At 40.0% G+C, this 23,917-nt stretch overlaps 1 pseudogene; it reads left to right on the top strand.

Moving 5' to 3' along the window:
- Positions 1 to 23,917, top strand: part of LOC125911374 (aldehyde oxidase-like) — a 72,424-nt pseudogene that overhangs the window by 9,325 nt on the left and 39,182 nt on the right.

The raw sequence follows: 23,917 nt of genomic DNA, 5'->3' as shown, positions 1-23,917 counted from the left end.
GTATTACTTCAAACTAAGCTTCTTCACAGTGAAGGAAACAGTCAACAAAGTGAAAAGTCAAACTACAGAATGGGAGAAAATATTTGCAAACCATGCATCTAATAGGGAGTTAATATACAATTATATCAGGAATTCATGCACCTCAATAGCAAAAATAAATAAAACTCCAGTAATTTGATTAACTAATGGGCAAAGGGTCTGAATAGACATATTTTTATAAAACCGACAGATAGTCAACAGGTACTTGAAAAGGTACCCAACATCACTAGTCATCAGGGAAATGGAAATCAAAACCACAGTGAGATACCTCACACCTGTTAGGATAGCTGTTATCAAAAAGTCAAAAGTGTTGGCAAGGATATGAAGAAAAGGGTACCCTTGTACACTGTTAATGGGAATATAAATTGGTGTAGCCACTGTGGAAAACTGTAATTTCCTCAAAAAATTAAACATAGAGCCACCATAGGATCCAACAATCCTACTTCTGGGTATATATCTGAAGGTGATGAAATTAGTCCCTTGAAGAGATATCCTAACTCTCATATTCATTGCAGGATTATTCACTATAGACAGGATATGGAAATAATCTAAGTGTCCATCAACAGATGAATGTAAACACACACACACACAGACAAACACACACACACACAGGAATACTATTCAGCCATGACAAAGTAGGAAATCCTGCCATTTGCAACAACACACTTGAATCTAGAAGGCATTTTGCTTAGCCAGATAAAGACAAATATTGTATGATCCTACTTATATGTAGAATGTACAAAAGAAAAAAAATTGCACTCCTAGAAACAGAGAACATAATGATGATTACCAGGGGTTGGAGGCTGGTAGAATGGGAAATGCTGGTTAAAGGGTACAGACCTTCAGTTATAAGATGAATAAGCTCTGAGGATCTAATTTACAGCATGGTGACTATAGTTAGCATTACTGAGTTGTGTAGTTGAAATTTGCTAAAAGACTAGACCTCAAGTGTTCTCACAACACACACACAGAAGCGTGGTAACTATGTGAGATGATGGATGTGTTAATTAACCTGATTGTGGTACTCATTTAACAAAACATACCTATGTAAAACAATCACATTGTACACCTTAAATATATAATTTTATTTTTCAGTTATACTTCAATAAAGCTGAAAAATAGTAAGATCAGTAATAAATTCTTGATTATTTGTTTTTCACCCACTGGACTTCTGGCTTTTTCAAAGTAAAGAAAATGGGGTTTACTGTTAGTCGAATGAATAAGTGAATTACCAGAATTTCAGGAAGTAAATAAGGTTAGTGAAATGTAAATTTTTATAAGGTTTTCTCAGGACATGAGCAGACACTAAAAATTCTTCTTTTTAGGAAGAATTAATGACTGCCCAAATTAACTCATTTCAGGTATTCCAACATGTATCCTCTCCATTCTCCACCTCTAATAAAAAAAAAAGAAAAACTATCCTAATAACTTTATTCTTCATTCCAGATATTGCTGTGGTTCAAGTATAGCTATCTATAGGAGAGAAAACACATTGACCCCTTAATGTCTCTTAGATGTTTTTTTTTTTTTTTAATTTCTGGTTGTTGTTGTTGTTATTTTAGTTTATTTATTTTTAGAGAGAGTGTGTGTGCATGCAAGTGGGGGAGGGGCAGAGAGAGAAGGAGTGAGAGAATCCCAGGCAGGCTCCATGCTGTCAGCACAGAGCCCAACTCGGGACTCTATCTCACGAATTATGAGATGACCTGAGCTGAGATCAAGAGTCAGATGCTTAACCAACTGACCCACCCAGGTTCTCCAATGTCTCTTAATTTTAAAAAAGGCTATTCAAGTCTTTTTTCAAGGGCTAGAAGCAAAGTGAAGATGTTAGGGAAATGGAAGAACAGACAATGGCAATTTAGGGAAACATTCTTATGCTCGGCTGGTGTCTGGTGCTGCTGCCTCCTCTGCTTTCCCAAACTGCAAAGAGAACGTGCAGGAAGTTGAGCTTTGGAGGCCCATTGGCATCTGCACTATGTTGCTGGTGACTAGGTCTGTGTTAGAGCCCTTGACTTAGAACCCAGAGATTATGGCTGGCCAGCTGGCTTTTTGTCTGTCTACTGTGTGTCTTTCTTCTGACCTCATTCCACAAATGATTTAAAGTAGTTAGAGTTGCCGGATGACAATAATTCCTTTTATTTTCTCTTTTTAAAGATAAGTCCAAAACTCTTCTCAGAAGATGAGTCTCTGCCGTTGGATTCAACTCAAGAACCGATATTTCCTCCAGAGCTAATGTTAAGGCAAAGTTGAGCTTGTTTTAGAGCAATTCCTTGTGAGATGTTTAGGAAGGGTATTTGCTTATGGGTCTTATCAAAAGCTGATTGACAAGTAGGTAATATCCATCTGTCATTGTTAGCCCAAAGTCTAAGTATGAGACTAAGGCAGAGATGTGTGAATGAGGGTGGAGCCATCAGGAGGGGACAGTTGACTATAAAAAGCAACAGATAGTATGTTAAGAAAATGTCATGAAATGACATCACAACATTTATAAATATAGACATGTTTTCTACTTCCAGCTTTGTTGAAGTTTAGTCTTCCATAGAATTATTTGACAAAATTAAGCATATTAAAATATTTCTTTTTTTTTATTTTAGAGAGAGAGAGCATGAGCAGGGGAAAGGGGCAGAAGGAGAGAGAGAGAGAGAGAGAGAGAGAGAGAGAGAGAATGAGAATCCCAACCAGGCTCCACATGGAGCCTGATGCAGGGCTCATTCACACAACCCTGGGATCATAACTCAAGCTGAAAACAAGAGTTGGACACTCAACCAACTGAGCCACCCAGGCGCCCCACATGTTAAAATATTTCTAAACATTGAAGAAGAGGGAGAGAATATTCAAACCAGGAAAAAGTGGGAGCCAAAGCACACCATTGCAAATGAGCATGAAACTCTGTGTTGCACCACCTGGCCAATGGGGAGGAAGGAAAATGCAGAAGGCTGCATACCCTCCACAAGCCCACAGGAGGAAGCATCCTGGGACCCTGGGAGGAACACTTATTAGAACTGAGAGAAATGGATCACTTGGGTCTTTATATAACACTTTAAACATTACACCTAATGGTTATTTTTTTATAATTAAAAATTTTTAATGTAAAATTAAAGGCAACAAAGTGTATTTTTTTAATCTAGGAATATTGACTAGAGGAAGCTGAATGGAAGGCATAAGACTACAAAGTAGAAGCTTTAAGTGATGTCACTTGATTCACCCAAGAAATTGTATTAGTTTGCTGTTAATTGGAGGAGTCTACACTTGGCTTTATTTTTTCCTCTTTTGACTGCCTGGTGACAGTATGTCATACATGATGTTAATCTTCTATTCTCAGAAGCTGGATATAACCCCTCTGGTTCTTCGTTGACTCCATCTATTATGAGAAAACACCCTCATAAGCAATATTGAGAGAAAATTACTCTTCAGAAGCAATATTAAGAAAATTTTGTGATTCTTATTAAAGTGATCATACTAATTTCTATATCACATGAAGAATATACTTGGCTTCTAGTCTAGTGTGGTCAGCTGGTTGTAGCATGGGATTAATGAGGCCAGTATGCTTCAGGTGCCCTTCAGGTATAGAAAATTTATTCAGAGAAATTCTTTTAGTTGTATGCTCTCTAGCCAATAATCTTGTAACTGTTTGTCACAAGGGAAATCAAGAAAAAGAATGCCTGGGTGATTACCTACAATCACTAAGACGACTACAAGGCAGTCTTCCCCACGTTCCTCCAACCCACGTTCCTCCAACCCAGGTTCAACAGTGATGACCTGTTTCACAATAATCTTGTGGAGTGGCTGCCATCATCATGTTATAGGTGAGAGAAATGAAGCTGAATCCAGAGAACAAAGTCAACTACATGAAGGTGACCCTCAACAAGTGGAAGAAATGCTCTACTGAGAGAAAATATGTTCACCTCATTATGAGCTTTCGGCACACCACCTAGTCAAACAACAGAAACAAAATAACTGAGTGGTGTTAAAATCTTCTACAGCTCTGTGCTCTACTTACAATTCTTCTCCAAGCTCACAAGCCATTAACAGTCAGCCTGGGGGATGCCCAGCTAGCCTATGTGTTTTTAATTTGGGTTGTCTCCTTCTATTCTATGGCTTTTAGGCACAGGGTTGTTGCCTCCACTCTGGCCCTTCTAAGACCCTCTGGCCTATTTTAAATATCTACAATGGTTCTACTTTTCAGGACCCTGTTCAGTGTCGTAGCCTTGGAGACAAGTATGAGAGTGCTATAGAAGATCTTCATTCTAGACATCCCTGCAGCACACTAAACTATGAGGTTAGTGGCTTTTTGTTTTTTTAATTCAAAAGCCTGGGGGCGCCTGGGTGGCGCAGTCGGTTAAGCGTCCGACTTCAGCCAGGTCACGATCTCGCGGTCCGTGAGTTCGAGCCCCGCGTCAGGCTCTGGGCTGACGGCTCGGAGCCTGGAGCCTGTTTCCGATTCTGTGTCTCCCTCTCTCTCTGCCCCTCCCCCGTTCATGCTCTGTCTCTCTCTGTCCCAAAAATAAATAAAAAACGTTGAAAAAAAAAAAAATTTCAAAAGCCAGTGGCTCCTTTACCTGGACACTCCACTTATCTCTCAGTGATTCTCAAGCTTTAGAAGCTCAAGCTTCCCTTTTGGTGAACTTAATCTTTCTTTAATAAGTTAATTAAAATTTCAAACTCAATGAAGAATCAGAACTAAAAATAAAACTAGCAATGGCAGTTTTTTAAAAATTTCTTTTTGTGTTTTGCTCTGTGTCCTTGTACCACGGACATGAATGAGCTGGCTAGCTTGCCACATGCTCTCTGCCCTTGGCATTGTGGAAGCTAGACACAACCAGAGTCACATTCCATGTCAAGGCCATGGGGCTGTTTTGATTTCATTTATAGAGGAGCAGAAAACCCAGCCCTTGGAAGCTGGTGAAAATGCAGTAACAGTTTTCTAAAAGAGCTATTGATTTGCTCTTTTTTTAAATAAACAGAAATGTTTGCTCCCCCAGTCTCATTTTCCAGGTGTCATTTAGAGTTGAATCAAAGTAAGTTCTAAGAGTTATTCAAGCTCTCCTAATGAAAGCTAACTATTAGAACAGAATTCCTCATGACTTTCAAATGGAATTTTCTACCACAACATCATAAAGCCAGCCTGTTAGTAAACTGGATAAGATTTGATGTGTTTTTCCTTGAAATTATTATCGAGAAACTTTTATTATAGACAAAGTTTTATTAAGTCAAGAACATGACAAGGCTTTTTAAAGCATCAGTTCATTGAATCTGTTGGGTTTAGTTGTAAAAGCTTACAGTATGTCATAACGAACATTGCAGTTGGTATATATATCTTGAGATTTTAGGTTCAATATGTTCAAAAATTCAAGGACACCAAACTCCATTGAAAGTGATGATATTGAAAGTTTAAAAAAGCTGCTATCTTTCCTGGTGTTCTGCAAAATATGGCAGTTGCAACCTTTGGCTTATAAATACCCTAACATTGCTTTGACAATGCAATAAACCTCAGAAAGGAGCAACAACAAATTAATGAGCATCCAGATCACCCAAAGAAAAGCGATAATCTTTACACAGCTGCTAATCATAAAAGGGAGCTTGTTATTATAGATTGCAAGGCCGAGTTTGGGAAGCAGTTTATCTTCCACACAGATGTGTTTTCTTCTTGTTTTCCTGTGTTTTTTCATACACTATCACACATATCTACATTGCTAGAGCAACTTCAGCACTCATAACAAGCATTTTTTCCCCCAAATCAGTTCATTTGCTTTGAAAGCATTTCGACACAGCTTTGGGAGATCACCAATTTAAAGAGACAAATCCTTTCCCCCATGGTACCTTCAGCCACATAACAAGCAGAAGCAAGGAGTCAAGTACAGCCTCTTTCACCAGTAGATTCATCCCAACTGACTGACCGCCCCCCCCAACCAAAAAAAGGGTTGTATCTTCAGCTAATATAATCAATTGTGTATTTCTTATAGAATAGGAGAAAAATATATTTTGTGGGATTTTTTCTTCACTCTTTCCTCAGGCCTCACACAGCAGGGTTTCAGAAGGCTTTTTTTGAATACTATGAAGTATTTCATTATTGAGAATAAAAACTATTATGTCATAGAAAACTCTCAGAACCTTTACAGATATGTAAGAATGTCTTTCCTTAATGTTGAAGCTTATAAAGTACCTGGAATTTTGCTCTTCAGGATGGAAAAAATCTCATAGGATTTAAAAAAATAATTTATTGTCATGTTACAGTGTAGTCTTGGCTTCGGGAGTAGATTCCTGTGATTCATCACTTACATACAACACCCAGTGCTCATCCCAGCAAGTGTTCTCCGGTGGGCATCTCATAGGATTTTTTTTTTTTTAAGATGTGGGTTGGAGCACCTGTGTGACTAGGTTAGTTAAGCATCTGACTCTTGATCTCAACTCATGTCTTGATCCCACAGTCATGATCAAGTCCCACACTGGGCTCCACACTAGGTGTGAAGCCTACTTAAAATAAAAAAATAAAATAACATAACGTAATAAAAAAGTGTGGGTGATTTTCACTCAAGTTGAAAGCCCAGCACAGAATCACAGCATAGTACTTTGGGAGTATTTTACAGAAGGAGTTAATCCCTACCACATGGAACATGAAAAACCATATTTGATGGAGTCCCCATACATTTTTTTTTTCTCTTGATCACCTTCTCAGCTCCTCAGAGGAGAAAGACAAAAGGCCTGCTGGGAGCACTTGTTCCTAAGGACAGAGTGATGAGCTGTGTCAGTGGGGCTGGTGTGTGTTGGGGCTGCATCAGATCCCTGTTCATGCCTGAACCACCCCCCCAGTTCCTCTCAGCTTCCCTCTTTCCCTACATTTATGGCCTGACGTCAGTCTTTATTTAATGGTGTCAAGACCAAGTTCTAAATTATTTTTCTTCATAATCTTCTGCTTTCTAGTTTATAAATTCAGGATGAATGCAACCTCCCCCCAAATTAGCCAATATACCTTTTTCATGCATTGTATTATAGTAACTACAAAATTGAAGTTTACATTTAAATGAAACAATTATGGACACTAGAATAAAAAATGCGTATCAGTAAATGTATATTTTGTAGAACAGTAAATTAAAATTTTTAAAAAATTTACATCCAAGTTAATTAGCATATAGTATAATAATGATTTCAGGAGTAGAATCCAGTGATTCATTCCCTAAATATAACACCCAGTGCTCATGCCAACAGTAATGCCCCTTGCCCATTTAGTCCATCCCCCCTCCCACAATCCCTCCAGCAACCCTCAGTTTGTTCTCTATATTTAAGAGTCTCTTATGTTTTGTCCCCCTCCCTGTTTTTATATTATTTTTGCTTCCCTTACTTTATGTTCATCTGTTTTATGTCTTAAATTCCACATATGAGTGAACTCATATGATATTTGTCTTTCTCTGACTGATTTTGCATAGCATTAACATACTCTAGTTCCATCCACGTTGTTGCAAATCACAAGATTTCATTCTTTTTGATTACCAAGTAATACTCTACTGTATATGTACCACATCTTCTTTATCCATACATCTGTCGATGGACATTTTTTGGCTATTGTCAATAGCATTGCTATAAACATTGGGGTGCATATGTCCCTTTGAAACAGCATACTGTATCCTTTGGATAAATACTTAGTAGTGCAATTGCTGGGTCGTAGGGTAGTTCAATTTTTAATTTTTTGAGGAGCCTCCATATGTTTTCCAGAGTGGCTGCACCAGTTTGCATTCCCACCAGCAGTGCAAAAGGGTTCCCCTTTCTCCGCATCCTCGCCAACATCTGTTGTTGCCTGAGTTGTTCATGTTAGGCATTCTGACTGGTATGAGGTGATATCTTATTGTGGTTTTGATTTGTATTGCCCTGATGATGAGTGGTGTTGAACATTTTTTCATGTGTCTGTTAGCCATCTGGATGTCTTCTTTGGAAAAGGGTCTGTTCATGTCTTTTCTTCACTTGATTATTTGTCTTTTGGGTGTTGAGTTTGATAAGTTCTTTATAGATTTTGAATACTAACCCTTCATCTGATATGTCGTTTGCAAATATCTTCTCCCATTCCATCAGTTGCCTTTTAGTTTTGCTGATTGTTTCCTTCGCTATGCAGGAGCTTTTTATTTTGATGAGGTCCCAATAGTTCATTTTTGCTTTTGTTTCCCTTGTCTCCAGAGACATGTTGAGTAAGAGTTGCTGTGGCCAAGGTCAAAGAGGTTTTTGCCTGCTTTTTCCTCTAGGATTTTGATGGCTTCCTGTCTTACGTTTAGGTCTTCATTCATTTTGAATTTATTTTTGTGTATGGTGTTAAGAATGTAGAACAGTAAATTTTGTATGAAATAAGAATAAGTTCATAGCATCCCACACATGTATCTTGTGCCAAGTTAATTTTAGGAATCTCTCTACTTCCTGCATATAATTGTCAGTCAACATTTGGCTGATATTTTACTTTTTATCAGTTATATTATAAAGACAGTAGGTTTTAATTTTTTACAAATAACCAGTAAAAATGCTGAACATGTTTTCAAATTATACTTGCCACTTTCCATTTCTCTCTTGATGTTCCAGGCCTGCCCCTGCCTGGACAGCCTCTGATCTATCTCAAGCCAAAGGTTTATTTTTTGAGTCCCTCAAATAGATTGACAGTGATCCAAGACCACTCTTCTGTAGTCCCGTGAGCATCAGAGGCTATGGGAGAAGTGTGTTTCTCAGTTATCTTTATGTGAGTTTCCTCATTGCTTCTTGAGTGACAATTTTCCTGGAATTTCCACTGCCCACACTGCTGTCACCGGTCCCCTTAGCAGCCATAGCCTTCATACTGTTCTCTGGGCTTGGCCTCTGTTCTTTCCTTTATAAACCCCTCCTTTTTCATACATCCAGTTCTTCTTCTCCCAATAACCAACCAACTGGGAAAGCTAACAACTCTCTCATATTTGAAATACTGGGGGAAATATTATGTTTCTTAATCGCCACTTTGGTTAATGATGCATATTTAAGGTATTTATAGAACCAGTATAGCAAGACAGTTTATTCCATAGGTCTCTAAGAAAGAGTAATATTAGTAAATCATTTATCAAAATGCAGGTCCCTTTGTCTTCATTCTTTTTTTTTTAATGTTTATTTATTTTTGAGAGAGAGAGACCGACCAAGCACGAGTGGGGAAGAGGTAGAGAGAGAGGAACACACAGAATCTGAAGCAGGCTCCAGGCTCTGAGCTGTCAGCACAGAGTCCAATGTGGGACTCGAACCCACAGACTACGAGATCATGACCTGAGCCAAAGTCGGATTTTAACTGACTGAGCCACCCAGGTGCCTCATTTCCTTTTAATTTTTGTTTATTTCTGAAAGAGAGAGAGAGAGAAAGAGAGAAACCGAGCACAAGCGGGAGAACAGCAGAGAGAGAGGATCCTTGTTTTCATTCTTTATCAGGACTGTCCAAGTTATGAGTTTTACCAATTATTTCTTCGCTTCCTTACTTGGCATAGGAAAAGAAGGGCCCTTTTGTTGACAGCATGCCCTCAGTATTTTATAAAACATAGTCATGATACCATCATGCTCTTCTGAAAAATATTATATATTTCATTGCTTAGATATAACAGTAAAATAATTTTGATAATAAAATTTAAAGAAGTAATGAGCATTAAAAGGATATAATTTTACATTTTCGGGAAGAAGTCTTTATGTTCACTTACATAAATGGAATTTGCATTAGAGATATTTGTGTTCTGTATTCAGAAAACGTGGGCAAAAAATAACAGCATCATGACTATACATGCCAGTTTGCCTGCTGTATTTTTGAAATGGGCTTATTGTCCTGGTGTTATTATTAAGAGTGACTCTTTTCAGTTTCAAAAGTGTTCTGGTTTTGGTGTTAATTATATAGCTGCTCTCTTATGGGAGATGTGCATCATATTATAAATTATAAAAGTGATTATAAAAATGATATGTTGGGGGGGGCACCTGGGTGGCCCAGTCAGTTAAGTGTCCAGCTCTTGATTTTGGCTCAGGTCATGATCTCGCAGTTTGTGGGTTTGAGCCCTGTGTCAGGGTCTGTGCTGACAAGCATGGAGGCTGCTTGGGATTTTCTCTCTCCCTCCCTCTCTGCCCCTCCCTGCTCGTGCTGTATCTCAAAAATAAATAAACATTTAAAAATAAATAAATAAAATGATATGTTGGTTATTGATTAAACAGAGTGTAGACTCAAAGCAGCTTCCTCAAGACCCAGTTGAGCATCGCATCATGCATCTGTCTGGTATTAAGCATGCCACAGGTTAAGCCATTTACTGTGATGACATGCCTACAGTGGACCAGGAACTTTTCTTGATTTTTGTAACAAGTTTAAGAGCTCATGCTAAGATTGTGTAAGTGCTAAAATTCCTAATAGGCATTAATGATTGCCTTTTCGTCTAAGTCATATTAGTGGTAAGTAATGGTACAAAGAGGATTGGCTGTTTGTTGGCGATATCCAATGCAGATTAGAGGGGAACTTAGATCAAAATGTAGGATTTACTACAATTTGTCCTTCCATATACAGTTGACCCTTGAACCACACAGGTTTGAACTGAGCAGGTCCACTTACATGCGGATTTTTTTTGTACCAGGACTATAAAAACGTTTTCTTTTCTTTATCTTACTTTATTGTAAAAATATAGTATATAATACATATTACATACAAATATGTGTTAATCCACTGTTGATGTTATCAGTCAGGCTTCTGGTCAACAGTAGGCCCTTAGTAGGTAAATTTTAGAAGAGTCGAAAGTTATATGCAAATTTTCAGTGGTGTAGGGGGTCAGTTCTCCTAACTCCTTCATTGCTCAAGGGTCAACTTCATTCAAGTTCAAGTAATAGCTTCATTATCCCAGGAATTTTTTTCCCAGTTGTCTAGTAGAGAACTATTGGAGCAGCCCCTAGATGTATCTTACCACTCGAATATCTTATTCTCCAATTAAACATGTTCTCCATGGACTTCATGCTAGGGGGCTTCTCTGAGGACCTGCTTTGTGTGTTCTCATGTAGGTCTGTTGATCTGTCAGAAGCTCACAGCCTTCCAGGCATGGTAGACATTGTGACTGAGGAACATGGTGGTGTAAACACTTTCTGCCTTTTAATTCAACATGAGAAACTTCTGATGACAGAAGAGGTACTGCATTTTGCTTTCTCTTTCAAAAATAATTTCCTCAGTTAATGGCATTGCACATTTTCTTAAAGATGGCATCAAATTTGGTACATTATAAAAGATGCCAATAATTCCTCAAAACACTGTATTCTAATGGTGAATGAATTCAAATATATTCATTTTCCATATAAGTCAAGAAGTTGACTAGTTGTATAAAAGATACTTATTGTTTTCTATTTTCTAGTAGTAAAATAGAGTGCTAACAAATATGAAAGGGTAAATGAGGAGAGAATAACTTTTATTTGCTAATCTCTCCCTTAAAAATTCCCCACCATTGCCCTAATCTCAATGCATCCAAAATTCAAGCTCAAGTGATATGTCCACCATGAAGCCTTTTTCTTATCCTTTAATACAGTTCTGTCTCCCTCTCAGAACTCAGTGTGACTCATTCATTTATACTGACATGAATTCAACAGACATTTTTTTTTCTCATTCTTTTTATTTTTTTTATTATTTTTTTATTAATATATGAAATTTATTGTCAAATTGGTTTCCATACAACACCCAGTGCTCATCCCAAAAGGTGCCCTCCTCAATACCCATCCCCCACCCTCCCCTCCCTCCCACCCCCCATCAACCCTCAGTTTGTTCTCAGTTTTTAACAGTCTCTTATGCTTTGGCTCTCTCCCACTCTAACCTCTTTTTTTTTTTTTTTTCCTTCCCCTCCCCCATGGGTTTCTGTTAAGTTTCTCAGGATCCACATAAGAGTGAAACCATATGGTATCTGTCTTTCTCTGTATGGCTTATTTCACTTAGCATCACACTCTCCAGTTCCATCCACGTTGCTACAAAAGGCCATATTTCGTTCTTTCTCATTGCCACGTAGTATTCCATTGTGTATATAAACCACAATTTCTTTATCCATTCATAAGTTGATGGACATTTAGGCTCTTTCCATAATTTGGCTATTGTTGAGAGTGCTGCTATAAACATTGGGGTACAAGTGCCCCTATGCATCAGTAGTCCTGTATCCCTTGGATAAATTCCTAGCAGTGCTATTGCTGGGTCATAGGGTAGGTCTATTTTTAATTTTCTGAGGAACCTCCACACTGCTTTCCAGAGCGGCTGCACCAATTTGCATTCCCACCAACAGTGCAAGAGGGTTCCCGTTTCTCCACATCCTCTCCAGCATCTATAGTCTCCTGATTTGTTCATTTTGGCCACTCTGACTGGCGTGAGGTGATATCTGAGTGTGGTTTTGATTTGTATTTCCCTGATAAGGAGCGACGTTGAACATCTTTTCATGTGCCTTCAACAGACATTTTTAAATGAGCACCTAATATGGCTGGCCACCATAGCTGAGCAAGACCCATATGGTCTGTAAGCTTATAGAGCTTAAAGACAATAGGAAAAGGCAAAGTGGACCTTTAATGTGCTTCCTACTTTGTATTAAGTTTATTTATTTATTTCTTTGTCTTATGTGTTTCCCCTACCTAGTAAAAGTCCTTGAGTGAGACCCCATGTCTGATTCATCTGTATATTCCACACATTGCTTCCCATGTAGCAAGGTGGAGGGACAATGATAGCACTGTTGCCATTTGAAAGTTTCAGATGATTCAAAATGATTTGGCTGTTATATCTTAGGTTTTCAGAAAATGCAGCAAGGGCAGTGTTCAGTAGGTTTTCTGCCGAACTCAGATTTCTCAGTTTAATGTTTACCCAAAAGAGCTTCATCATTTGACATAGTCCCTACCTCTGTCTCTTGCTGGCTGATTTAGTTGATAAAAATGAAAGTTTGATGACTATGAAGTCAAGGTTGAAATTCTCCCAAAGCAGGGCTATGTGGGACTGGCAGAAGACAATGGGAATTATGGCCTTTGCAAAATGTTAATTAAACAAGCAAAACCATTCTGAGATGCACCATAGGACTTCGTCTGTGTGGTGTGGGTATGTTGATTATGAGCATCACAAAGACATGTCTGTGTGCCAGGTCACAGAGGCAAAGCTAGGCATCTGTGCAGAGTGGAGAACATTGTGAATGCCTTTGTAAGTTTATTTTTTTTTTAATTTTTTAAATGTTTACTTATTTTGAGAGAGAAAGAGACAGAGCATGAGCAGGAGAGGGGCAGAGAGAGAGAGAGAGGGAGACATAGAATCTGAAGCAGGCTCCAGGCACTGAGCTGTCAGCACAGAGCCCGACCAACCATGAGATCATGACCTGAGCCAAAGTTGGATGCTTAACTGACTGAGCCACCCAGGCGCCCCACCTTTGTTAGTTTAATTTTTTTTTTAACTTTTTAAAAATGTTTATTTTTGAGAGAGAGACAGAATGCGAGTGGGTTAGGGGCAGAGAGAGAGGGAGGCACAGAAGCAGAAGCAGGCTCCAGGCTCTGAGCTGTCAGCACAGAGTCCGATGCAGGGCTCGAACCCACGAGCTGTGAGATCATGACCTGAGCCAAAGTCGGATGTGCAACCGACTGAGCCACCCAGGTGCCCCAGTTTAATTCTTTTTTTAATTATGCCTTTAAAAAAATCTTTTCATTATAGAATTTTAAACATATATAAAAATAGACAGTAGTACAATGAGTCCCCATAGACCTATCATCCAGCCTCAACAATTGTCAATATTTTGCCATTCTTGCTTCATGTATCTCCCTACTGTCCCCGCCCACCCACATCCAGCAAACACACACGTGTGTGTGTGTAAATGCACATGCACACTAGATTTCACTTTTTTAACTATAATTTTTTCTAAAGACAAAACTACTGTGTGCTCATTGTAGAAAAGATTTAATAGTTTAAAGTTAATTTTAAAATGAATGATTAAATTTGAATTGTGGTCATGGTATGAGGTGAGAGAGAACTGAACAGTCGTGGTGAATTCTTCTGGTTCTATTGCGCCTTTCTGGAGCCTTATTTTTTTCCCATCAACTTTCTGCCCTGATCTCTGTTTGAACCCCCCACCTGCAGGTACAATAATGAAGGGGATGCTCTGTGCTTGATTATGTCTTGACTCCTACAGGCTCAGTCTCTTCCTGACAAGCCTGTGCTACACCAAGGTTTGGGGCAGAGATTTGCTCACCAAGAGTGTTGTACTTTCATTCTCTCCCTCCCTTGTCTCTGATGAGATGGGCCGTGACCTTCTGGTCCTCCCTGTTCATGAAGGGTGGCCCTGATCATGGTGGCAGCCATAGGTCAAGGTGTGTGACTGGCTCTCCTAGGCCAGCTGGCCCTCAGCAGCCCCACAGGTTGGCTTAGAGCCTGAGTCTGCTGTATGACAGCCATTGATGCCCCTCGTCAGCCCCTTCTGCCAGTGATGCAGCCCAAAAACCTGAATATGACTGGTGCCTGGGTGTTGGTTCCCAGATGGTCCCCATACAGGGCAGAAAAGAAACCAGTGGAAGAGGCAGGCCACTCCAGATTGATAGGTAGTGGTTTTAATAAGCAAGGGAACTTAATGGGCTTGTCTTGGGCAGCCACAAGTCTGGTAGATGTCTGCACCCATCTGCCAGAGTCTTAAAAGTTTGTAGGTATTGATGCCTTAACTGGGTTCAGTCACATGTGCCATCCAGATGGTCTATACCACACCTCACTCTCCTAAGGCTCCATCCTTGAAACAATTCCTAGTGTGGAAACTACTTTCCAAGGACAGGGAAAGAGTGAGGAGCCTCCATTTTCCTGGGTCAAGTGCAAGGATCAACTGGTGGTCACATCCTGTCAGTGACATCCTCCAACACTGGGGTCAGCAGGCCAACTCTGACAAATGCATTTTCTTGCTGAAGCCTTTGTTAAATGCTGCACTGCACATGTGAAGGGTTATTCGTTGTGTGTCTGGCTCTGTGCTAGGCAGGAGGAGGAAAATGAACGAAAGGAGAGGACCTGGTGCCTGTGCTCCCTGTTGTAGGTGTTCTGTGTCGGTCAGCTTGTCTGTGCCGTGGTCGCAGATTCAGAAGTTCAGGCAAAGTGAGCGGCCAAGTGAGTGAAGATTGTCTACCAATATTTGGAATCACTGATCCTGACAATCGAGGTAATGAGTTCAGGGGTAGTGCCAGAAGAGCACATTTCAGTGGGGTTGGCTACAGTAACAGGAAAGAAAATCCGACTCATAGTGGTGTCCAAAACACAGGGGCTTTATTGGCTCCGGACTGAATCAGTGTCAGCAAAGAACCTGATTTTGTGCCTTTCCTCTCTGCTGCCCACAGTCCAGGCCTTATCCCTGTGGTCACAGGATGGCAGCCAGGTGCTTCCCGTCCTTGTCCAGGGAGCAAGAGAGAGCACCATTGTCCCAGTGTTCCATGTACAAGTCCTGAGATCCAGCCTTATCAGGCCACTTAGGTCACATGTCCATCTCTGAATGAATGATTGGTCAGAGGAATGGAGGACCTGTTGGTTACTGCTGGGGGTTAGATTTACTTGAAGTGCAAGGGCTGCAGGGGGAGCGATGAAGATGGAAACAGAAATCTGATCCCTGAAGGGGGCAGCTGAGAGGAATGCTGCCTGGGAAGCCAGCATTCAAGACAGTGGACATGCCTTGTGTCCCTGAGTTCACCTTCACCCCAACTCTCTCAGGTGTGTGCAGGAATCAGCAAGATGCTCTGCAAAGCAAATAGTGGAGACACTATTTTTAAATTCTTTAGTGCATATCTTAAATGAGTATTGAGGAATAATAGATCCTATGATGCCTGCAGGTATTTTGGCAACTTAAACAAATTGGAGTATTGCATTTTCTATCCTGTTTTTTAGAAAGGAGTTAGAAATTTACAAAGATTGTAAGACTCACCTCCATGAAATGATAAGGTGTTCTTCTGCATCCATTTCATTGGTTCTTATAATTTACTAAATAATGAAAGCATGCAAGTAGGGAAGGCAGCATGAATAGATTAGATTCAGCTCAGACAGATGCATGGATGTGGAAATACATTATCTTTACAACAGAATGAATCAGTTATTCTCTAGGTGACTAGGATGCCCTGTGGCAGAGAAAGAGAAACTGATGTGGCTGAGATTAGTGTTTCCAGAAGAACTTGGCTTTGTGTGTGTGTTTCCTGTCATGCTGCTTTACTCCTAGGAACATACAGTCTGTTTCGGGACAATGTGTTCAGTGTTTTAAAATTAAAATAAGGGGCACTTAGGTGGCTCAGTCGGTTAAGCATCTGACTCTTGATTTCCGCTCAGGCGATGACCTCACGGTTCATGAGTTCGAGCCCCATGTTGGTGTGCTGTCAGCTCAGAGCCTGCTTGAGATATTCTCTCTCTCTCTCTCTCTCTCTCTCTCTCTCTGTCTCTCTCTCTCTCTCTCTCTGCCCCTCCCCCACTTTCTCTCTCTCTGCCCCCCCACTTGCTCTCTCTCTCTGCCCCTCCCCTGTGCGCTCTCACGTGCGCTCTCTCTCTCTCTCAAAATAAATAAGTAAATAAACTTAAAAATTTTTTTTAAATAAAATCATGTCAAGAAGACAGACATACAGAAGTTAAGTTGCAGTCAAGGAGTGATAAGGCCTCCCAGATTTTCCTGGCAGTTTCAAATTGAAACATTCTCTTCCCTTCTTAGTCTGGTGTTGACTGCTGTGCTTGCCTCCTTTATATATATATATATATATACGTACGTATATACGTACGTATATATGTATATACATATATACATATATACGTACGTATATACATATATGTGTATACACACACACACACACACAGACACACACACACTTATTCCCCAGCACTTGGTTTAGAGTCACTTCTGAATAAGAAATTATTTCTTGGGGTACCTGGGTGGCTCAGTTAGTTAAGTGTCCAACTTCAGCTCAGGTCATGATTTCATGGTTGGTGGGTTGGAGCCCCACGTCAGGCTCTGTGCTGACAGCTCAGAGCCTGGAGCCTCCTTCAGATTCTGTGTCTCCCTCTCTCTCTGCCCCTCCCCCACTTGCACTGTGTCTCTCTCTCTCAAAAATAAGAAAAATTAAAAAAATTTTTTAAAGAAATTACTTCTTAATTACTTCTTAATAAGAGATTATTTACATGATGTTTCATCAAAATTTTGTTGATAATCCTTTGCCCAGTTACCAGTAGCTAAATATCTTCCCTTCCCTGTCCCCACCTTCCAGCCAAATAAAGTTCCAAACAAGAAGATACCTCTCTCCCTGCCCTCCCTCACTCCAACTGGCAGATCCCCAGTTGTTTGCCAGAGAATACCAGCATCAAACACCAAACTCTGACACTGTGAAGAAGAGCTGCCTCATGTTTTTATCAGAGGTCAAGCTCTCCGAGGTCAATTAACTGGATCAGAGTGGATTTAATCAAAATATTTAGTGGGAAATATTCCCAGCTCCCTATATATCATACTTCCTTTTTATCATTTTTTTTTTTGACAAGAACAATTTCTGAAATTGTCTCAAAGTTGCTCAAAGAGTAAGCAGCAAGCAAAGTGGAAAAAAATTAAACTTAAAAAAAAATAGGATTTATAAAACTTCTGTTTTCAACCTGGAATATCTGAATCTTAGATAAATAAGAAAATCATATAAATTCATTATAGAAGGAAGTGTGGTATCAATCTAAATTAGATAAAAGTAAATATATCTCTGTCTCTAACACTGAGGTTTGACCAAGCTTATGCTTTTTAGAGGGTTTAATAGTTTTAATGGGAAAACTCCATCAAAACTCTTGGCTTAAGGGGTCAGGCTGATGACCATGGTGAAAAAAAAATATGCTCCCACCCAGAATCTCCTATCAATCATCATGATCAACAACATGACCATAGCTAACACTTCTACAGAGTTCACTATGGGTTATACAGGTCAAAGCAGGTTTTATACATTAACTCACTAAATGCTCACCACAGTCCTATGAGGAAAAACTATTATCCTCATTCTGATGAGGAAATGAGAAGACAGGTCATACAGATGGTCACGTAGCCAGACAGTACTAGAAGCAATCAACAAACCCTCTATGGAAGAACCCGGGTCCCATGGTGGTAAAAACAAATGAACCCACTTTTGAATGGAGGAAATGACAGGATCACAGTACAGCAGCCCTCCAGGGTATGTTGCTAGGTCTAAACATCTGCTAGTGGCCAGGGAGAAACAGAGTTAGGATAATTCCCAACTGCGAGCAGGCTGGAATTTCATGGATGGACAATAATCCATGCTAGATAATGTTGGCAGGAGCTGGCATGTCACATTTGCCAGTGGACACAGGGATTACAGCAAAGTAAACTCCTGGAATAGATAAGAAAACAAGTCTAGATTATTATAGCTACATTCCTGATTATGTGTACCCACCACTGTTCCCCTTCACTGGGCACCCAGTGGAAGCCAATGGGAGTCCATGTATAAGTGGATCGGCGGTACTTAGTCTGAGCTTGTAATGGAATCTCACTTCCAGGGCTGGAGATCCCAGGTGCTCTACTGCCCTGTGCAAGTGCTGTGTTATCCCCCAAAACAGGAGTGTGGGGCTGGCAGGCAGATCCGCCATGATCCTTATCACTGGATGTCTTCAGCTAGCACTTATTGAGCACTTATTATATGCCACGTAAGCTCTTTACATGCTTCATTTCATTTTATCCACACCACAACTGTTGGAGCTGTGTGCCCAAGTATATCTCCATTTTACAGATGAGGCTCAGAGAGAAGAAATAATAGGCCCACAGTCAAATAGGTAGTAAATGGAAGGGCCCCTGGGTGGCTCAGTTAGTTAAGTATCCAACTTCGCCTCAGGTCATGGTCTTGGCAGTTCATGAGTTTGAGCCTCATGTTGGGCTCTGTGCTGACAGCTCAGAGCCTGGAGCCTGCTAAGGATTCTGTGTCTCCCTCTCTCTCTGCGCCTCCCCTGCTCACACTCTGTCTCTCTCTCTCTCTTTCTCTCATTCACTCAAAAATAAACATTAAAAAATTTTTCGAAAACAGGTAGTAAATGGAGAAAATGGACGTAATTCTGACTGGGTCCAAAGTCCACTCTCTAAACCCATGTGCTGTGTGGCCCTGGATGCATAAAATGGGTTGCAGAATGAATGGTACAGTCTTTCTGGAAAATATTATTTCCATTTTGGGACCACCTTTTGTGCTGGGGTTTTTTTCTGAACATGCTCTGTTTCTTTTGTCTCGATGGGCACACTTGTATTTATTCTGTGAGCAGTCACTCTGAAGGCTGGCTCTTAACTCAGGTCACTAGGATCATACTGAGTGAAAATGCATGGGATTCCAGAGCAGGAGAAATGCTGCCCCAACTCAGGCGATGCCCCACCAGGGGTGGCTGCTGCCACAGGGCTGGATCTCTTGCCCAGGGAGCCTCACTTTTCTGCTCTTTCCAGGAACTCCAGAAAGGAAACTGGAAAAGTTGATGAAGCATTTAGAGTGGTTGATAAAATTCTAGAAGCTAAAGCTATCTGAAAAAAGTGATGAGACGGGAAGCAGCCCTGGAAGCTTTCTAAACATGGCTAGTTTCTTGCTACTTTTACCTTTTAGAAACCATATAGAAATCAGCATAGGTGGATGTTGCTCCTCAGGAACAGGCATTTCCCTCTGTCTCGTGTGTGTGTGTGTGTGTGTGTGTGTGTGTGTGTGTGTGTAGAGCACAGCAGGGAGGCAAAGTGGGAGGCACGACCCCCTATACTGTGCACTGACTGCCTGCCTTGTCATGGCTCCAGTTGTTCCAGGATGTTGTCTCTTTTTCTGTTCACGACCACCCTGCAGATTGGAAAACTGAGGCTCAGAGTGCTTATGGAGCATGAACACAGCCATACAGCAGCTGCTAAGTGACAAAGCTGGTCATCAAATTGATGCTTTTCTTAGGATTTCCAAAGCCTGTGTTTCTTTCTCTTCCATCCTTTCTCTCTCTGACTTCTCTCCATTCCTTCCAGAATTCCTTCCTTCCTTTAGGTATATATGTAATTCAAATGAAATTTCCCTCTTACAAAATAGTTGATTTGAATTTTCCAGTAATCTATTTTGAAATAATTTAAAATTTACAGAAAGGTTGCAGAAACATTAAGAAACCCCCAGTTATTCTTTATCCAGATTTACCAGTTATTAACACTTTACTACACTTTTCTTTATCATTCTCTCTCTTTCTGTACACACACACATTTTTTCCAAGTCATTTGAGAGTAAGTTACGTGCTTGTTTATACCTAAATACCTAAAGCATGTATTTCCTAAGAGTAAGAATATATCTTACATAAACAGTTATCAAAATCAGAACATTAACATCAACACAATACTATTAGTTAATCAACAGACCTTATTCAAATTTTGCCACTTGTCTCAGTCATGTCCTTTATAGCAAAAAAATAAATGTACCATCGGTCTTAAATAACACATATTTTCCCCACTATGCTCTGCTATCATCCATGCTAGAAAGCATCCTTAACGCCTGCCATGCAGGATTTGACTTACAGAGATGTGTTGCTGGGTAGGTATGGGCTTTCTGTGCCACATCTCAGGGCAGAGAAGAACTCATTTAGCATTGTCTGTCTTTAAGTGAATTCCCAGGATATAGGCCTCTAGTGCGTGTTTGGAACTACTATCTCATAATTTTTCTCTCCAGCCCTGATCCCAAGTTCACGAGGAGTCCTAAGACTAACCATCCCTGAGTGTATAGCCAGAGCTCTGTCAGCTGTAATCAGTCCAACCACTTGAGGTCAAAGCCCATCATGTTTCTTAATTCCATAGCTGTATTAAACCTGAACATGGTCACAGGCTGCCTGGATAATGTCACCTGGAAGCTATAGAAAAGACCCCTTGCACCATCACCCAGCCTTATTAGCTGTGTGACTCGGCAAAGCCCATCTCCTTGCTTTAAAATTATATATAAATAAAATAATACTGATCTCAAAGATCCATTGTGAAGATTCTAAGACATAACACAAGCATGCTTGGCATAGAGCTTAGCACGTAATATGAGATCCATAACTGTAAGGGGTAATTACTACTAGGTTTAGATGTTTTTATCATTCTCCAGACAGTGTTGTCTGCTACAGAACTAACACACTGGCAGGCACCCCCAGTGTTTCCCAGTATGAGACATTTATGGGACCTGCCTGGAGATTTCTGTGCCCCCTTTATGGAATTCTGGAGTTGGAGGGTTCAGGGTAGCACAGGAATGTCTTTTGACAAGTTTTCATAGTGCTCCAGGTGATGCTTAGGGTCAGTAAAATGTGGCAAACACTTGAAGGATAGGTCTGCTTTTTGGGAGAAGGGGAGAAAGCATCTTTAGCATAAAGTGATGATGGTGTGAGCATCTTGGAAGTATCTGTGTTTAAGAGGGTTCCTCCCTTTGTGCCATTGTATGTTCTTGCCTCCATTCCTGCCATATGTGTTTTTGGGTGAATTCAATTATTGTTCTTTCCCTTGACATCTTTAACTATTTTATTCAGTTAAGTAATATATTCAGTCCGTCTTTTACTTGAATTTTAATTTGTATCCTACCCCTTACCCTATTTATAAATATAAAAGTGATACAGGATGCTTTAAAAGGAATATTTATACTACTTTTAAGTATTCGTCTTCTTAACTCAGTAGTTAGAGGTATTTTTTTTCTTACTATGCAGTTGTCATTTGGATTAAGAATTTTTGGCCACTAGGGGCGCCTGGGTGGCTCAGTCGGGTAAGCGTGGGACTTCAGCTCAGGTCATGATCTCATGGTCTGTGGGTTTGTGTTCAAGTTCCGCATCAGGCTTTGTGCTGACAGTTCAGAGCCTGGAGCCTGCTTCAGATTCTGTGTCTCCCTCTCTCTGCCTCTCCCCCACTCATGGTCTGTCTCTCTCCATCTCTTAAAAATGAATAAAGGTTAAAAAAAAGTTAAAGAATTTTTGGCCATGTATTTCAATGAGTGGTAACTGGAGGTAATAGTTGTAACAGCACTTTTTTTTGCTCTCAAACAAATATTTAAAAGATAAAATATGTGGAACACTATATCAGGTCTTTGTTCTTGAAGGGAGTGATATTATTGTTTTTTTTCCACTGTTAAAAAATATGTCGACCCTTCCTAACCCTGATGTCACAGCACTTGAGGGGCATTAAAAACCCCCATTCATAAAGAGACAGCTGAGGCTGGGAGGCAGGTGACTGAGCAGGTATCAAACTGATCTAATTTCCCAGCTCTGAAGTTAACATCCCTCTCTACAGGATGCCACTTCTTATTTCCCTCTAAAATTCCATTAGCTGGGATGGGCTTTCCACTGGAGAGCACAGAAGACAATCTGTACAATAGGATTTGCAAGAGATCTGGGAGCTCTGAAACCTAGATTATCTTCCCTACATCCTGTCCTACTGGGCATAATACAGATAGACTCCTTCATATCCAAATGGCTTTTCAGTCTTTAAGGGCCTCTTATTAAAATGGAAATATTCCTGGAGGAATCCCTCCTAAACCCATAGTGGGATAACATTTTATGTTGGGGATTAGTTGATCAAATTAGTTGAGAAAAACACCTAGGGAGGCAGAGAGGGAGGGCACCATGGGAGGAGGGCTGCAGGGTGAGTGGTGAATGTAACAGTATTCTAAAACTTTTCTGCTTTACAGGTGTAGCAGAAACAGCTCTGTCCAATACTTTTTAGTTTTTATTTTTTTAACGTTTATTTTATTTTTGAGAGAGCGAAACGGAGAGCGCGCACATGAGAGAGAGAGTGTATGAGCACGAGTGTACAAGCGGGAGGGAGAGAGAGAGAAAGAAACAGAGGATCTGAAGCAGGCTCCATGCTGACAGCAGAGCGCGATGAGGGGCTTGAACTCTCAAACTGCAAGATCATGACCTGAGCCAAAGTCAGACGTTTAACCAAATGAGCCACCCAGGCACCCCTAGCTTTTTATTTTTTAAGTGAAGTAGGTATTCAACAAAACAAATTCTGAGTGGATAGGTCAGGACTCTAATATTGCAAGAATTTGAGCCCACTGACTGGATTTTTCAATGTACAGTCTTTGATAAAAGCTTTAATAAAATTGAGATTTGAGTTTTTGACGTTTTAATCTTTATGTTTTATAAATAAAACATAATCTCATTTTTCTATATTTTTTCTTTACTTAGATTTGGGGTAAAATAGGAAATCCAGACTCCAATACAAAAGATTTCCTTGGGAATCTCCCTTAAACAATTTGCAAATCACTGTTATTAGATAAATTTTTAATTTGTTAAAGTTCTGCCTTCTACCTAACATAACGGCTAGTCATTAATATATTCTGGTTTTTTCTCTGTTTAATTTTTTTCTCCCATCTTCCAATTTGATATATCTGATCTTTTTGTCTAGTTTTCTTGGTGGTAGTTCTAGGTGTAAATTTTACGTACACATATGTATATATGAAACATTATATCTGGCAGCAACAGTTTATCAGTTTACATCTAAAAATCTTAACATTTCATAACATCATTTTACTCTCATTTATAATAGTCTTAAGAAATTTCCTCTTTATCCATTGAGTACCACATAAAGCAAGGTTATAATTTTGCTTCAAATGCAATTTATAAAATTCAAGAGGAGAAGAAAGCTAATTGTGTTTACCTGTATTTGTTGTCTTTCCATTGTTCTCCCTCCTTCCTGATGTTCCAAGATTCCTTAAAAAAAAAAAATCACTTCTTGGGGCACCTGGGTGGCTCAGTCAGTTAAGTGTCCAACTTCAGCTCAGGTCTTATCTCACCATTTGTGAGTTCGAGCCCTACATTGGGCTCTGTGCTGACAGCTCAGAACCTGGAGCCTGCTTCAGATTCTGTGTCTCCCTCTCTCTCTGTCCCTCCCCCACTCTCACTCTGTGTCTCTCTCTCTCAAAAATAAATAAACATTAACAAATT

The sequence above is a fragment of the Panthera uncia genome (genome assembly GCF_023721935.1).
Source record: "Panthera uncia isolate 11264 chromosome C1 unlocalized genomic scaffold, Puncia_PCG_1.0 HiC_scaffold_3, whole genome shotgun sequence".
Lineage (NCBI taxonomy): Eukaryota > Metazoa > Chordata > Mammalia > Carnivora > Felidae > Panthera > Panthera uncia.
The sequence above is the reverse complement of the archived record's forward strand: the minus strand, read 5'-3'. Positions and strand labels throughout refer to the sequence as shown.